General features: G+C 42.6%; 1 protein-coding gene and 1 long non-coding RNA gene across 4 annotated transcripts in view; one reads left to right on the forward strand and one right to left on the reverse strand.

Moving 5' to 3' along the window:
- Positions 1–18,318, forward strand: part of FGGY (FGGY carbohydrate kinase domain containing) — a 299,368-nt gene that overhangs the window by 122,639 nt on the left and 158,411 nt on the right. The window lies entirely within an intron of this gene.
- Positions 5,544–17,667, reverse strand: LOC115611581. The gene is made up of 3 exons (XR_003992634.1): positions 17,654–17,667; positions 15,506–15,510; positions 5,544–5,649 (listed from the first exon to the last, which is right to left on the reverse strand). It is a non-coding gene; the product is annotated as an uncharacterized LOC115611581 (long non-coding RNA).

The raw sequence follows: 18,318 nt of genomic DNA on the forward strand, positions 1-18,318 counted from the left end.
CTAAAAATGATGATTTTTGTCTCCAAAGACTTGATATCTTTCCAAACCGGGCTCTTACTGCTTTTGGAGCTCCAACTCTTGTGAGTCATATCTGCAAATTACATGAGTCGGGTTTCATGCATCTCGAATTGGCTGGCCATTTAAGGTGGAAAAATTCACTGTTAGTTCATGTGTTTTTATTTGGTCTGTGGTGTTTGTGTTGTGGGTCTTTGCCATTTTCCTCTTATTTTTTTATAGTATAAAGACGTTCAATTGTAAGTTTGCATTCAGGTCCATTGTAAGGAAAACTTAGCTCTGCTGGAGGCATCATTAACTTCAGGTATCCTTAAAACAGAACGATGAGTTTTAAGTTCTCTGGTTTACCTTAAAGTGGTGGAGTTTGCAGGTAACAGATAACACAAGGAGAGTGAGTAGGCCTTGGCAAGCTGGAGTTCGCTTGGCCAGTGTGGCCATGCTGAGCAGGGATGATGAGTATTGGTGTGGAAAGGATGTAAGTACCTCCAGCTGCTGCCAGGAGTGTGCAGGGGCACTGAGACAAGATGCACTTGCCATGCAGAAGGTAACACAGGAAACATTACGTGTCCCAGAGCAGCGGCGGGGAATGGCAAAGTGTGTGCTCTACAAGCTCCAGTTTACAAAAAGGAAAGCATTTTGTTAGCTGCAGCGTCTGACAGAATGAGGATTGTGGGTTTCTGCATTCAAAACCAAATTTCGTTACATTGGCAAGCAGCTCCTAGTGCTACTGTGAAGACTTCATCCAAACTGGGAGAGAGGGAATTTACACCGTGCTGAAAACAGCAATGAAATCACACTGCTTCCTTCCTTGCTGCAGCGAGCCTTTGTACTGCGCTTAACGTGTTTGCTGTTCCAGAGTAGACAGGGGACTGCTAATACCGCCTGTCTGGAAGATAGGAACGTAACATAAGACAGCTATTCAAAGGCTACTGCTGTCTTGTGAGTGATTTGTGGCATGCAGGAAAGATTCTGATGTGTCATGCTGCAGGGGTAAAGGAAAGCGGGACCGGGGTCATGAACAAAAAGGAATTTGCTTATCCAATTTCCGTCTCTTTCTGAATTTGATTGGAACTCACAGTTGTCAGGCTGTGTTTGGGGCTCGTCTTTACCAACGCCTCCTGAGCTGCGGAAGGTCAAACCCAATTATTGTTTTGCCTCCAGGGACTTTCCTTCTTCAGAGAGACCTTACAGTGGATGTTCTTTAAACCCTTTTCCTTCCAATTAAGGCAGCAAATTCCCTTTTTAGAGGGTTTTTCAGGGAGTGGGGGGACAGTAATCGGGAGACTGATAGATTTATCAATAGCCTTGAAAAACAAAGCCTGTATGTCTCAGGAAGCTTGAAGTCTAATTCCTTTCAATGACTTCTCACTCTGAACTTTAAATCTGTCGTTTCATTACACCGGGAATGGAAAGCCCCTAATTTTCCCAGGCTGCAGTTTTCCTCTGGATTTTAACCCTGAAATACCACGTGGATTTATGCCTCTGAGTACCTGGTGGTTTAGTTTCTTATGTAGATAAAAATGGTTAGGTTCTCTTTTTGGTAGGAATTTACAGCTTTATGGAAGGAGGCAGTTGGGAGAGGCTGTACCTCCATCAGTAGCTATAGCCTAACAGGTAATCAAGAAGTATTCCACATCATTGGGGTGGAAAGGGAGAGCATCCTGAGATAGTTCTAAATCTCTTTTCCCTTTCTTTTTTATTATGGACAGCCTTGTTTTCAGCTTTATTGACAGTATCTCTTCTGCTGCAATCCATTGACACCACTAAAGCCTGTGTCAGCAGATGGCTTTATTTTAATTCACATATATGTCATGGGCTGCTGTTATTATCCCTTTATCCATTGGTGGGGTTAAATACACTGTTCCCCCTATGTTTTAAATGTACCATTTGTTGTGGGACAAGTGAGCAGCAGCACAGACAGAGAATAATGTCCAACTGTAAGGTGAAGGGAGGGAGGCTGTGGAGGAGCAGTAAGCACAGGGAGCAATACTTCAGTATTGCAATTGGTACAGTACGTTGCAGAAATACCTTGTAATTGCTATTTGTATCAGGATGAACCATGAAACCATAGTACTAGGTGTGAGATGTAACCCCTGCACCTCACCAGGTACTTCTATATACTTTAATGTTTAGGTGGCTGAGGTTACATTGACTACGCTGGCTGCTTCTACAGAAGTACTAGATCATGCGTAATACTAAAGGAAGCCTGTTTTTCTGGAGCTGGCAGATTAAATACATTCACAGCTTCACTGAAGAATGGCAGAACTATGATTATGTGATTATAGGGCAGCTGTGGTCTTACGGACTGAGAATAAGAAGAGGAATTTGGAGATGCGAGTCGTCTTCTTGTTCTGTTTTCATAGAATCCTAGGATGGTTTGGGTTGGAGGGGAGCTTAAAGCTCATCCAGTTCCAACCCCCTGCCACGGGCAGGGACACCTTCCACTAGAGCAGGTTGCTCCAAGCCCCTGTGTCCAACCTGGCCTTGAACACTGCCAGGGATGGGGCAGCCACAGCTTCTCTGGGCACCCTGTGCCAGCGCCTCAGCGCCCTCACAGGGAAGAACTTCTTCCTAACATCTAATCTAAATCTACCCTCTTTCACCTTGAAGTCATTACTCCATGGCAGATCACTTAAAATGCTTTGGCTACCATTTGATAGACCTACTTTAGATGTTTACTTCTGGAGGACTCACCTCACTCCCTTGACTGTGTTGCCCATAAAGAGAGTGTGGAGTGACAGGCTGACATGCTCAGGTTCCACCCCCGATGCTGCATTTAACAAGATAATTCCTATATGCTGTGCAGATGGGGCTGGTGAGTGCTCTGTCAGTCAAAATACTATTTGCAATTGGTTTATAAAGGGTTAATCTATTATGAATGCCTCCTTAGTCATTACATATGAAGTTGAATAAGTCTAGGGGCTGCTGATAAATGACTTAAAACTTACTGTTCCTGTCTGTAACATGCATCTAACAAGGGTGGTTAGTCAGGTATTAATCCTTCCTAAAACACTTGTAAATAAAACTCGAATGTGAGTGTGGCTGAAATACTCTTAGGTATGACTCTGAAAGCAGAGGTGCAGAGTAATGTTTTCCTTTGACATGGTGCTAGCCTCTAGCCCTGCAACCACATCTGGACAGACATCACAGCAGCAATACTGAGAAGTATTTTATTAAAGGATGATTCCCTCCTCACCCAGAATAAAGAAACCCATCCAGAGCTAATAATAACTTGTAATCCTGCCCCACCGGACTAGCGCAGATAACGCAACGGAAATTTCCCTCTCAGCTGCTGGGAGAGGCTTTTCTTTTGATAAGGTGTCTCTCCTATCCCGCTGCTGAACCAGCCTGAATCAGCACATCACCCTCGGAGTGCAGGAAGATCCCGGTCTCAGCCGCTGAGTCACATGAATAACTGGAATAGTTCTGCAAAGCAGAATTAATTCCCAGAACCTCTTCAGGCATATACCAGCAGGCACATGCTTTTGCTCCAGCATTACTTTACAGCTCTGTGATATACTACTGATATTTTTAATAGAGATAAAGCAGTTTACCTGGTGTTAGAGTGTTAAACCTTGCAAGTTTATTGCTGACACTCTTCTGCTTCCAAGAAGGTTTAAGAATAAGCCACGACACAACAGAGCTATTAGGGTTAAGCTCAAATCAACTGTGCAGTGACTCAGAGCTTGTAGTCCTTTCAAACCGAGTGCTGGGGGGAGAAGCTTGGTATTATTAACTATTGAGTAGCTTGCGGTTCATGCAGACACTTCAGCCAGCCTAAAGATAGATAGCTAAGGAAACCCTCTGGGGTTTTTGATCTACTATACTTTGTCAAAATAGTCTGAGTGACAAGAACAGTAAATCAGCAGCACTGAGGTTCAGGTTTAGCAAAGTCCTTAGAGTAGATGCTTGAAATTTGGCAGAGATATGGAATTCTCTACAGAACCTTCCTAAATCTTGTAAATGCTGCCTGTGTGTTAAAGAACAGGGAATAGAGGGAAGAAGGCTCTGGTGCAAATGCAGAATCCAGGTATTGCTCCAAAAAGTGGCAAGGGGCTGAAATAGGGAAGTAGGATGAAATAGAATAGGAAAGCAAGTAGAGAGTTAACGGTTCATGAAAATCTTGATTGTTTTTCCTTTTAAGCTGTATTTTATGTTACCTAAATAGTAGTGGTAAGCTGATCATGCACACAGGGGAATGAAGAAGAAACACCACTTGTACTTCCACCTGTTGCTCTTTAATATGTATCATAAATGAATGCAGGATAATCTGCTCTGGAGTCCAGCATCACTGATAAAAGGCACCAAGTACATGGCTTCTATTTCTGCCCCCTCTTCCTTGTTCTAGAATATGAAAGTCAAAGTTTGTGCTGTTTCTCTGCAAAATGCTGTAGCTTTTAATATATGTTAGTCCTTCCAAAACCCTTATGTGGTCTTACTCTTGAGCTCTTATTTTCAACAACCATCACAAAAGAACATGAAATTTAGAAGTTCGACATAGGAACTATTACTGAAGAGGAGGAGTTCAGGGCCAGTGTTCGTACGTCTGTGCTTTGTGTTTTGCCCACAGATGAAAATGTGCCACTTCCCTTGACTCAGAGGCAGTACCTTTCCCTGTGGTGTGTCTGAATGAGAGCTTGCCAAACCCAAACATTATTTCTGACATCTGTTGCTTGTTTGGATGGCAAAATTTGTGATAATGGTCAGGAGGAGTTATACAGGCCGGTAGCCATGGAAACTCCATATCGTTTTTTCCTGTTTCTTTCTTTACTTTTTCTAGTGAATGAATTGCTGCTGAATCCAGCTGGATGGCAGCCCAAGAGACTGCAGTCCTCAGCTTAGCCACAGCACAGGGCAAACCTTGTCAAAAGCAGTGAGCTTTCTCTTTGCATGTTCTCACCAAAGTGCTATTTTCAGTAAGCAACTTTTTTTCAGGAAGAAGTAGTTCAGTGCCTCAGGAAGAGTGTCCATTCATTCCCTAGTCTCTCTGGCCATGGCTAGAAAATAAAATAGCCCAAACCCAAAGTAGTGTATCATGACTCATTGCCACATGATTCAACTCTTTCCCCCCCATTCCTGCATCCCAAGCAGGTGGCCTCATCCAGACGGCCTACTGGGAACAGTCCTTGGCCTTTGCTGTCTCCCAAGCATGCCCAGGCATCGTCTGGGAGAGTGCTAGCTGGGACAGGACAGTGCCATGCCAGAGAGTGTTCTAACAGCTACACAGCGTGAGAGATCACAGAATCCTACAATGGTTTGGGTTGAAGGGACCTCAAAGCTCATCCAGTTCCAATCCCCTGCCATGGGCAGGGACACCTTCCACTAGAAGTGAGCTTTCTCTTTGCTCCAAGACTTGTCCAACCTGGCCTTGAACACTGCCAGGGATGGGGCAGCCACAGCTTCTCTGGGCACCTTGTGCCAGCGCCTCAGCACCCTCACAGGGAAGAACTTCTTCCTAGTATCTCATCTCAATCTCCCCTCTGTCAGTTTAAAGCCATTCCCCCTTGTCATGTCCCTACTTGCTCATCTAAAAAGTCCCTCTCCAGCTTTCTTTTTGGCCCTTTTAGGTGTTGGAAGGCTGTTATAAGGCGTCCCTGGAGCCTTCTCTTCTCCAGGCTGAACAACCCCAGCTCTCTCAGCTTGGATCTTGGCCTGGATCATGGATCGAACTGTGCCCTGGTCTGCTGAGTTTACAGTATAGGTCTAACCTCTGTGAAAGCTGTAAGCAGGGAGGGCAGCTAGTGCCAGTGGTAGTTTTGGTTGTGTAATAGGGACATGAGAAGAAGGCCAATGCTGACAATTCTGTTTCAAATGCTAGTTCACAGAGGAACACCTCTCAAACCAGGGAACCCATAGGGAGAACAAGGATGACTGGGACTTTCAGGGACTGCCTGTGGTCATCTGGACCTCTAGATTTTTTCATGGTGCCTAGAGCTATAGGACCTTGCTCCATTCTTGCTGCCCTGAGATGCCATTGCAACTCAGCTGCTAATGTGTGCCATACCACTGTGCAATTAAGGCAGTTTAAGCATATCTCATACTGTCTAGGTATTGTGCAAGCATTTGCAGTAATGACTTTCAATGTAATGCATAGGACACACTTACTGTCTGTTGCCAAGAAAATGTTCCTCACATTTGCTTTGCATTGTGTTATTTTGCAACAAGGAGCACTTGCACAAGGGCTCAGTCCAAGGATTGTTGGTACTTAGAGCAGTTATTGTTGTTATTTGTTAGAACTGTTTGTTATTTTGTAGGGCTGGCCCAGTGTTATTTTCTGAGAATCCAGCCATCACCTTGACCCAAATGAAACCAGTGAGTGGTTTCATCATTGTCCTCAGAAGGAACTAGTGAAGTCCTTAAACTGCACATAGCACACAGAGTCCTTAAACTGTGTGTGCTATGAATGCCTTATTTTGTAGCTCCATTAAGAGAGCGTTAAACAAATATGTAGCATGGTTCTGTTCAGCTTTGCCTTTTATTTCTTTTCTCCTCACACAAACAGGAGGTTGATAGCAAAACCATCATTTCAGGGCTGTATGGTTCGGCCAATAGATCTGGCTGAGCAGTAAAGCTCAGTTTATGTTGCAAAATGGAGCAGGACAGGTATTTATTATAGGAAAGCCCCCAGAGTGCAATAGTTGGTGGAATGCTCTTTCTATAAAGTTTTACAACCAGTTTATAGAATTCTGCAGAGAATATTGTCAAGATGCAATCTTTATTATATTTCAGTCCAAATCTCTGTGTGGCTCCTAAATATGTGTAGTAAGTGTGCCTCCAAATGGACTTGTCCCTGGTCACATGGGAAGTGCATCATGCCAGAGTTGATATCATCACTGGATTATCCTGCTCGTTAGCACTTTGAATCTTTGTAATGCACTTTGAAGTCTTCAGAGGAAGAGCTTCATGGGAATATTTGGAGAGCCTGATTCAGTTCTTAATTGGACTGACTCATGTTGAGTCACCAGGATATCCATTAGCTGCATCTTTAAAACCCAACACTCTGATTGTCAGAGGGCCATGGGGGAATCGGACACCCCCAGGATGCTGCTGAAGTTCCATAGGATTGGGATGTCCACTTCCAGTGTGCTCTGTGGAACATGCTGATTTCTAGTACACCAACCAACACAGCTCTGGGTGCCAAGCCAGCCAGTTTCTGTGTTCTTAAGTTGGCCAACTGCTTGCCAGGCAGCTTTGGAAATGATGTTCCACTCGCCGGGTACAGCATCACTGACATCTCTTACGCACGAAGAGCTCACTCACCACACCCACACCTTGCCGTGCTGCAGGAAGTTCTTGGCTAACAGAAGCACAGTGAAAAGTGCAAGAAGCATGTTCCTTTTCATTTCTAGGAAAGGCTTTTTTTTGCTCCCTAAATCAGCTCCTTGAACAAAACAGCAAAAGGCAGTGAGTAAGGCACCTGATGACTAAAATCATTTAGGTTGTGGGAAACAGCAGAATTTGATGTTGAATAAATATCTGTGTGGGATTCATTTCACCTAACTTAAGCCATCTGAAGTGAAGCATTTGGTCCGAACAAGCCATCCAGCTCTTGATCTGCTCTCAATGGGGACGAGTAGGTACTCTGAGGTTGTGACTCATCCTGTCTTTGTCCTGCTGGGCTGAAATGAATTGTCCTTTGAAGCTGCTTCCTAATACCACTTCCTAATACTCAACAAAATATGCAGAGAAACTGGGGTGGGTAGTTTAGTATTGCAGATTGATGTTAGGCAGCTAAAGTTAGCTGAGATAAAGACTAGCACTAGTATATTGCAAAGGATCACATTTAATAAAAGAGAATGCTATTTATAAGGCCAAAGCCTGACTTGTATGAGAACAATCATGGAAATTGCCTACACTGTATATAATCAACCAGACATAACTGGTCCTTGAAACAGTCATACTGGCACTGACAGATAGATGATGTGAGGTAGAACAACTGCTCCTGCGCTGCAGGTTTGCAGGGGATGCTGGCAGTTTTTCCCTTTACCTCGTTCCAGACATGCCCATGTATTGAAAGTGTCTCAGCAACTGTCTTTTCCTGTATAGCTGGTATTTGTAGTAGATTTTTTGCTCATTGGCACTTCTTTTGGGGTGGAAAAAGGGGAGGCATCTAATCTATGGACCACCTTGTGAATCACTGCCCTGTAAGACTCTTTCCTAGAGGAAGACATTTGCTTCATTTTGTAGCAACACCACCACAGGATGGATGACAGATGAGAGAACAAGCAATTCCAGCTATTAGGATAATGAAGGGAGAAGAATTAGGCCACTCAGTCATAAAATCGAACTTTGGCAAACTTCGCCAAACCTGTATGTGTGTTCTGGACCCGTTTTGTTTTACTTCTTTTTGGGGATCCAGAGAAGGATCTAAGAACTCTGGCTTCATTATAGACCTGCTGGAATTTCCATCTTCTAGATGCAATATGGACCAAGATTTGCAAACTTGTGTTTGATGGAGTAAAATAATCCCTACAAGGTGTTGGTGGAATTGAAGGTAAAGTAGTAATGCTACAGCCTCAGCTGAGGTGGGGTTTTGCTTTTTCATTTTGATAGAGTAAAAGAAAAATGAATCCTGACTTAGACTCACTAAAAAGTGCCCCCAAAACAATGTAAGTGATCTGTGATAACTCTCTCAGATCAGCAGAAGGTTTCACTTGAGAGTAACTGTGGGCAATTAAATACTGAACGTAATAAGAATACTATTTCCTTTGTGTTTCTTACGAAATTTCTTTGGTTAATTATATCATTCATGTATTGAATATGGCAAGCATGCTGCTAAAAATGTTCCACTTCTAAAATTAATAAAAATATGCCAGAAAAGTAGATGTATTATGAATAACACTAGAAATGTTACAAATAATGACGACTATGGAGCCAACGGGCCTACTCCCACAAGTAGAAATTAGCAGGCGTGAATAACAATTGCAAGATGACAACTGTAATTAATACCTTAAATCTTTGAAACACTTCACACACATTCACCCTAGAGACACCTTGCAAGAAAAGGAGAGATGCAGGACCTGATCCTGCACTGTTACGTCAAACAGACCTTTGCCAATGACTTCAATAGGTCTAGGATCAAGCTGTATAATTTGCCTAAGGTTGAACTGGATGTCAGTGGCAGGATGAGCTCAGGCTTCTGGACTCCTGCCCTGTGTACTGTCCATGAGAGTATATGACCACTTACATAGTGTTATCTTTTAGCGTGGTGGTGACTGTATAAATCACTCCTACGTTTCAGTTTCAGAGCATTCTAATATTAACAGGGCCAGAAGTTTAGGAAATAGCATTATATCCCTTCCAACCCAAACTATTCTATACACACACAGATGCTTAAAAGCTGGTCATGATCTCCTTTACCGAAAGGAACCTGTGGACCATGAAGACTAAGGCTGTTTTAAGGCTATTTTCCTGATGGCTACACTCATCCCTTCTTGGATCCTAAGAGGTTGAAGTGAAATGTATTTGTTATTTGTTAAAGAAACCAGTTGGGCTGAGTGGCAGTATACTGGGTACGTTGTCCTAGGGACCACATCTGCTACATAAGCTGAGGACTTGATATAGCAGAGTACTTGCTTTTCACCCTCGCCTGCTTCTGCATGATTCCCACTGATGTTGCTGACACTTGTTTGTGAAAAGGCCAAGTGAAGCCCCCAGTTATTTCCCTTTGCACTATGAACACTGCAGTCTGAACTAATAGCTGAGGACTGATAGGCCTGACCGAAGTCTTTCCATAGACATTGCAGGGCTCTGGGCTGGGTGCTAACAAAGACCACATTTTAAGATTTATTACCATATTGCTTAGTGTTGAGTAATACTTGATATTGGAAACTTCTTTTTCCTCCTATAGTAGATTGAGAAATCTGGAAAATCATTGTTTTATGAACAGGACTGGTGGAAAAAAGAAGAGAGATATACTGTGACTTCTTGAATGAGAAATGAATCCATCAAAACCCACAACGTTGGTCAGTCAAAGAGAAAGATGTGTCAAGAAGGAGAACAAAGCTTTCCATGGTTGTGTCCTTATTTTAGGCAATAGTGTCCTGTTGCCTGCTTGTTCTTTGCCAGATTTTCTTTTTATAAGATTTAGTTACTGTGCTCAGCTTTCTCTAAAAAGAATGTGTTATATGGAATGATACCTGAATAGTTAGAAAGATATTTTTCAACATAGAATCATAGAATCCCAGACTGGTTTGGGTTGGAAGGGACCTTAAAGCTCATCTAGTTCCAACCTCCTGCCATGGGAATGGACAACATCATATCTTTGTTCATGAAAATAAGTGCTGCTAGAATTATTTTAGGCAAGTTTTCTAAGGAAACCAAACTCATGACCAGGATGTAGGTGGAAGTCTGTTATTCCCTTGTATCAGAGTCCACATGGTAAAGGCAGAGTGGGAAGTAGGTTTCTTTTGTCTCAGTGCTTATGAAACTAAAGAGCAATGAGTTCATCCCTCTCTAAGAAGAAATGCAGCATATTGGCTAATTGGGTGACTTCTTCATGAGGTGCTTTTCAGAAAGCTTTAGAGAATAAGGTGACACCCTCAGTTTTAAAAATGAAGGAGAAAGATCCAGATGAAAAGGCACAAAGATACAGAGGTGGCAGGAGCAGGATGAGGGAAGGATGTCGAGAAATGGTGCCTGGACCAGATGGGTGGGCAGTACCTCTTTGTGTCTGGCTGAGCACTGGGATGCAAAGCTCCATGTCTTCTTCAGAGCACACGAACAAGCAAAAAGATTAAGTAACAGAGGTGTCATATGCAGAAGGGGGAGTGAGGAAGCTGATCTTAATGGCTATATTTCTCTACATATGCTGTGTCCCTTTAGAACCACTGTACGATAGATGTGATTTAAGAGCTCTTAATTCATTGGCAGAAGCAGAAGCTGGTACGGAGCAGGACAGGGGATACTTCCAGTTGAGCATGGCTGGGTCTGTCCCTCTGGGCAAGAACCCTGGACATTTTTTTCCCTGAAATAACAGAGTTTCTTTCCCTTCTTCTTATGCTTTATCTAGCCCCTGGACTTACAGAAAGCAAAGGGAGTTTCCAGTATATTTCTTCAGCTTTTGCCAGTCTTTCACATCTTTCTCTATTTCAGATACCAGAGAAGTTCTTTTAAGGGCTTAATTCCTAGGAAATGTGGAGGTTTATCAGAACTGATTTTTGATGCCAAATTAATGTGCTTGCTCTGTCCCTCTCAGTGTTAGTGAGAAGAGCGAGGTATGGTGTGAACACATAAGATTCCAGGAAGTCTGTGATAACTGCCTGGATGTTCCTTGGAAAATAGAAGTTAACTTAGCTCTCTTTTCCTGAAGGCAGTTTATTTTACATTTACTGAAAACAAAAGCAAAGCAAAAGCAGTCTAAGAAGTTTCTTCTACTCGTGGAAGTTCATTTCTGCTCTCATGCTGTTGGTTACTGTCTCTCTTGCTGCCAGCCCAACTGTGTGGAGCTGGGATTTAAATTAGATCATGGAAATAATCTGGGATAAAGAAGACATCCCCTTGGTTTTTATTTCAATTTGATTTTGTACTTGGGTTATTTCAGTGATTCAGTTCTTACCTTGCTTTAACTTGTTTCTGTAGGCACAGCTAAGGCCTACTAGTTGCTATGAGCTGTATCATTCTTAAGCAAATCGCCATAAGTGTGTTTCTACTTCAAACATCACTAAAGCTTTTTTAACTTACTGACTCAAAGACCTGATCCTGCTTCCACTGCCATAAATGACAGAACTCTCCTGATAGTGAGGCTGGCCATGAAATTGAAAAGTCATTGTAAATGCTTTAATACCAATGGATTTAGGGATTTCCTCAAGCACTTTATAGTTCTGTTCCCAGCTTTGTCTCTGTTTCACTGTCGATTGTCTGCTGTTCTCCCTAATCCTCCCTGGGCTTTCTGGAGCTCTATCTTCCCTTCCCACTGACAGATAGAAATGTATTGTTGCTAGCTTTAATGTTCTCGACATATCGAGATCTCATTCCTTTCAGGTGAATATAGGCACGTTTTGGTGTTTTTATCTTGAATTGTTTAAAGATAATTCATTCAATCTATTACTGTTTCTATTAGCAACCCAACATCTGAGCTTTTCATTAACCTTGCTGTTTCATTAGATAAAGCTTGCTTATCACTTTGAAAATGGAAAGTATTAAATACTTTCACAACATGATTATTTTATATTTGCTGAATGATTAGCACCAAGACATTTTAACCTCCTCTTTGTATCCATTGATGGAGGAATATCTCTTGTTACTTCCCTCCAGAAATCAGGCACGTAGACTAAAACCATCCATAGAGTAATTTCTTTAACATCATTTGTCTTCTGACAGGCTGCGATTTAGCTCTGTGCTACTTATTGTCTTTGCCTCAGCTTTCCTCACTTTTATGGTCCTCTTTCTGCTATGGATCCTTTTCAACTGGTTGCTTAAATGGATCCCAGAAAGACTTGGGCACAATGTTGCTGATGCATTCGTCTGCAGCAGAACCCACTTGCCCATGCCAGGAATGTATTCATGAGGCGCTTATTTTGATTTACGCTTTGGGAGATTAAAATTTAGAGCACCTTGCTTGATTATAATTACAGAATTCTCTCTCTTATCCAGTAACAGTCACTGTGGAACCAGCTGCGCTGCGTTGGTCTTTGTCAGGGGAAGGAGAGCAGGAAGTTATCGAGATGTGACTGAAGCTGTTTGAATATTTACACTGAAATCCTAAACAAACCCCCTCAGAATCTTCTTTTTTAAGGCAAATTTACCTGTGAGAGAGATGTAGATTTGTTATTCAGTAGTAGTCAGCAAGTGATTCTGATGTTTAGTCTTGTGGATTACTTGCATTCTCCAGGACTATTACTTTTAAATGTTAGCTCTTATCATTACTGTCTGTTATTTACAACTTAAGCCACCACCTATTGTTTTCTTATCACTAACTGGATAACTCCCAAACCCACAAAGACTCATCACTTTAGTGAGGCTTTTTTCTGAGGCTGATTTATGCAGAGAGTTGCATGAATACTTACAACAGTTTGAGCATACTCCCTCCTGTAACTGTTGTGAACAAGTATAAGAATATGATGGAAGCAAATTCAGTTTGTACACTTGTGTGCCTTTTGGTTACACTTGACCAACTTATACCATTTTTACAAGAGGTGTTCAGAGAGAGAAATATTTGAGTTTCTAGTCTACACTAATTGTAAGCCATGGAAAAATGATGATAGTAATAGAAACAGGGAGTTCTTCAGATCCAATTTTCAAGAAGACCATTAGAGACTTTTTTCTGATATAATTTCCAATCTTTTCCTACTCAGCTTTGGTAATAAATATCCCTTGAGGACAGCAAACATGAATCTATTGAGAATCTTGGACGAGGGACTTTAATGATTTCATTTAAAGTGCTGTTCGTTCAATTCTCGCAGTCTGGCTGTCTCGCTCTTCAATTCCTGATGTTTTTACTCAAAGAATTCTCCCTTCCAATTAAGTGAATGAACCTTAGAATTAAGTAAGGCTGTCATAGGAAGTAAAATGAATATGACTGATTTTTATAATATAAATTGGAAGCAATTACCAGTTTTCTATCTTCATGCTTGCTTGGAAAATTTACACTTAACCCAGCAATACACCTTAATTAAAGGCCTATCTGTCTATATAACCTTCTCTTTCTAGCAAAAGTCCTTCTGTGAGCTGTATTACATTTACTGTGGCTTCATCTCTTTATTAATAACCTTTTCCTATAGTTTCAATTAAGTTTCTGGTCACATTATAGCACTGAGGTAAGAGCTCTGTCTGACCTTTAATAGGATATGGATAATAGAACATCTTTGGCTCATGTTCTCCTTCGGTAGCACAACGTCCCCTTTTACTAAAAACATCTATGGAATTCATAGATGGCTAAATGTGCATGTTGCATTGACAAAGACTACAGGAGACTGCAGTGAAACTGGATGGACATCCACTCACAGTTTCTGAGACCAGACAGTGCTTAAACAACCCCACTTTTCCTTAGTTTTATGGCAAGCACCAGTAGGAGATTGTGAATTACTCTTAATATAAGATAAAAATACTGTATTTTGACTGATGTTTTCCAGATGGCAAGTCATGCTTCTCCCCACATGAACCCCAACAAGTGTTCTGTGGGGCAAAGGGTATAGTTACTTTCAGATGATAAGGACCACATGGTGTTTGAATTCAGATGTTAATGTTCTGGCATTTGGACACCAAGTAGAAAGGGCAATTAATGATATAGAATGATAAGGAATGTTTATGCTTCTTTCGAGCCCAAATGACTTCTGGGTGGGAAGGGTATATTTGGGAGCCAGCCAGAGTTGAATATCTGAACCAGCTGCTTTTCTTGCTGTTTTCCCATGGTTGGATTAATCTGTTCTTCATGGCTCTTCTTTGCAACCTGTAGCTCTTGATGCTCTTAAGAATTTTACAGCCAGAGGCATTGATCACGTATTTTTCTCTTGATAAGTGATTATTTACTTCATTGAGTGTGAAAACCTCAACTCCTCTTGACCTCCATATTTTGCTCTTGAATCAGCCTGTCCCTGATTTAATTCAACAAATCATACAACCAGCCTCAGCTGAAAGCTGCCAAAGCGCAAAGGACACAGCAAGTTACATTTGCCAAGGTGACATCTCTGCATTAATTCCTGTTGGTATTTCTGTCTCTGCGGATGTCTGAGTGTTTAGGATACCTCATCTGGCATGTCCACATAAAGTGGGGTCTAAAGATCAAAGCAGTAAATGTCCCAGATGAGGCAAGGCTGGATATTTCAGATGGAGAACTTGATCTGTGGCAGACCCTCATGGGATGCCATGGGAACAGCTCTGGGATGGGCTCAGGGCAGGGGTGCCACTCCTGCAACGTTGTGACTCAGAGTTATTCCCACATGGGTTTGGCCTATTGACTTGAATCCACGTTTCAATGAATTACTGGTTGAACCTGCTGGTATCAAAGAGCTGTGGAGCAATATCTTCCTCAGGCGGGTGCTTGGCTCTGAGCACTGCTTTGGAAGTGGCTGAGATCCACAGATAGCGCTCACAGAGGTTGCGTTATTTCCAAGGCCTTGGTTTAGATGCACTCCAACGCTTCTTGCCCTGGAGCAGCAGAATCTAACAGTCACTGTCTGGGCTGTTTCACCCTTAGTCAGCAGGACTCATGCTTCATCACTGTCCAAACTGAAAACGTATTCATCTTCATCATCGTTTGTACACCTGTCACGATACTGCCTTCAGCTCTACTGGTATTTCCAGCCCAATCCACCCGTTTACCAGCTTCTTCCACAATTATTTCCACGCTTCCTTCTGTGTCATAGCCTATATTCCCACTATGAACTCCCTGACTTTTTCCTCTGACTCTTTGCATATTTGGCCTCTCTTAAATACACATTTCACCTTGGTTTTCTATGGAACTGAATTTACTTCCACATGTATTAGGTTTTGTTCCCGTTCTGCCCACTTTCTACTTCGCTATCTGTCCTGAGATTGTGAGTAGAGGAACCATCCCTTGTTTAACATGCAAAGCATGAAAACACATGCTAAACTATTATGCAAATATTTTCCAATTGCTTTCATTGTGATTTTTATTATAATTGTTTTGGTCTTATGATGGACAGCAGAAGCCAAGGGAGCCAAAGTACCTGCCTGCGAGAGGAGCTGGGACTGGACTCTGAGTTTCCCGGTTCCTGTTCAGTCTAGAGCACATGCCTGTCTCCTCTGTATGTTCTCCCCTGGAAAATTTTCGTTTCCAGAAACAGAAGTTCTGGAATTTGCATAACTTTGTAACAGCAGTTTCTGCAGTGTGCTCAGAAGACCGTTCTTCTCTATTCAGATCATGCCAGCTACATTTCTGCTAAATCATAGCAAAGGAGATTACTGTGAGTACTGAATACTCCAGTACTGGTGGATTTCCCATCATGAGTTTGCTGTAGTTGCTACCAGGCTGTTCTGTTATTTTCCAGTAATAAATTCCCATAGCAGATGGTGGCATAAGAGAAAGTATTTCTTTTCAACTGTGGTGCATATTGGAGAGATTCTCCAGAGCCACGTGTCTGGGAAACTGCATTCAGGCTTGTGTTTTGGGGGCTGTTAATGAAGCATAGTCCTAATCCAGAGGAGGGAAGGGACTATGAAGCAGCAGATCTCTTTCTGTAGAAGAGGCACAGGAGGAAACAGGAGGAAAAGCCAAGGAGGGAGCTGCAGGAAGCGGTGCTGGTGCTTTGGGACTGGTCTCCCATCAACACCAAAGCAGCAGACTTGTCCCTAAGGTGCTCTCAGCTTTGCCCCTGGGCTTCTGCTGCTGGTGGGCCAGCACAGCACAGAGTAGCAGGGCTTGGTGCTCCAGAGGTATGGAGAGAGGGTTCACTGAGTGATTCCCCATCTCCTCTTGTTGCATGGTAACAAGGAACTGGAAAATGAAACTTTATTTGTCATCACTTTCTTTCCCTCTTCAGGTAAATCCACCTCCCACCCAGTGGCCACGTCCAAACCAGGGCTGAACATGCAATGCCAAAAGGAGAGGACAGAATGCTCTGGGAGACAGACACACAGTTCTTCCCTGCTGCCAACTCAGCCCCTAACAGTTTGTTTTCTTGGATTTAATTTTGGAAAGAACTGGAAGGAGGGGAAACCTTTCCTGCAACTTTCATTTCTGGAATGAAATAATTTCTGGATCTCATTTCTGGAACAGTTCTGCTTGCTAAGAGGTGAACACAGGGGATTTAAGAGAAGGAACTGAGCTTTGACCTTCTGTCCAGGCATTCCTGCAACTGCTTCTGCTGTTCATCTCCCTCACCCTGCACAGGAGACATTGGGAGGGGCTGAAGACATGGTAGGAAGAACCTAAACAGATTGTGCAAAGTAGCGCATCCTCCAGTTGCTGAAAGAGACACTGAGGAGTGCCACAGTGCTGGAATGCCATGGATCTGTGGAAAAACCTTCTGGAAAGATGTTGAGGAGAGCAGAGATATCAGGCAGCCTGGAAGATGGAATATCAAGGAATTTTGCAAGAGGAAGGCTCAGACTGAGTGAGAAGCCTGGCAAGAGGATGAATTTATTGGAAATTCAGGAGGAGATGTATGCGCAATATTCAGTTCTTTTGTGATTTAACCCAAAATCATTCCGTGTTTTCCATTTCTCACAAAGCCCCAGTTCTCGTGTCATCTGATCGTCTGAGGCTTTCAACCTTCAATTAAAAGTAATTCTACTGGTCCTTCATGTCACAGAGAAAAGCTTCAGTCAGTTTGGAAGGCTGAAAGCCCAGAGTGCAGACTGCATCCCTTTGGATAGTGCGTGGGTTTCCTGGTGCCATTCACTGTGTTACTTTTTTAGAAGTCACCAAGAGCCAGTCTGAGCTGCAGCACATATTTGGGTTTTTAGGCCATGCATTCTACCTAAAATGTGGCAGATCTGTGGGAGGAAGATGGAACAGCCCAGAAATGGCATCATTTTGACACATGGAAGATGGTGATTCAGTTATTTCACAGGTACATGGACTACTGCAAATATGTAACTCATAAAAATCTTGACAGTGTTTAAAGAAGTGCTTTGATAGTGTCGGTCCCTTTATCATCGTGCCAACTGGTCAGTTTGTTTTGCCATAGAAGTGGAAGAGCACTCAAGGAACAGGTGAGCGCTGAGGAAATCAAACTGTCTTCCAAGGAAGAAGCATTGTGCATGAAGCTTTAATTGACATTTCTTGATCTGGATTTGTTCTGTGGACGAGGAGAGCACCTCAGTCTCTGAAGATGCTAATCCAGCACTTCTTGCTGCCCTTAACTTGACCTACGTAATTTAAACCAAAGCGATGTACAAGTGACACAGTTTCTGCTGAGAAAGTGCAATATGTGCCAACACTTTTAATATTACATGGTTTTTTCTGCCTGTTTAATCTAGTATCTGATGTGAATGGAGGGAAAAAATGATGTACAACATATTCCTTGCACCAGAGCCTTCGAAAAGCAAGTGTAAATGCATGAGTATGACACAAACTCCCCTTCTGTTAACACGCACTCACACAGGCTCGCCCAACTTGCCAAAAGCGCAGTTAGCCAACCTACAGCGTGTAGGGATGTAATTTACTGAAGGGAGGGGACAGGTCTAATTTATGCACTTGGCCCTCAGACCATGGTTTACCTCAGTGCTTTTCAATGTGCAAATTCTGTAAATCTTACTGGGAGAAGGAATTTCAGCTCCCGCCAGGCCCGGGACATGCTGAAAATGTCGCTCGCACAGATAATGACTTGTGTTTAATTTGCTGTTGTGGATGGGCCTGAACCAAAGTCTCCCATTCCAAACATCTCTAAATTTAGGAGG

Source organism: Strigops habroptila, chromosome 8 (genome assembly GCF_004027225.2).
Source record: "Strigops habroptila isolate Jane chromosome 8, bStrHab1.2.pri, whole genome shotgun sequence".
NCBI lineage: Eukaryota > Metazoa > Chordata > Aves > Psittaciformes > Psittacidae > Strigops > Strigops habroptila.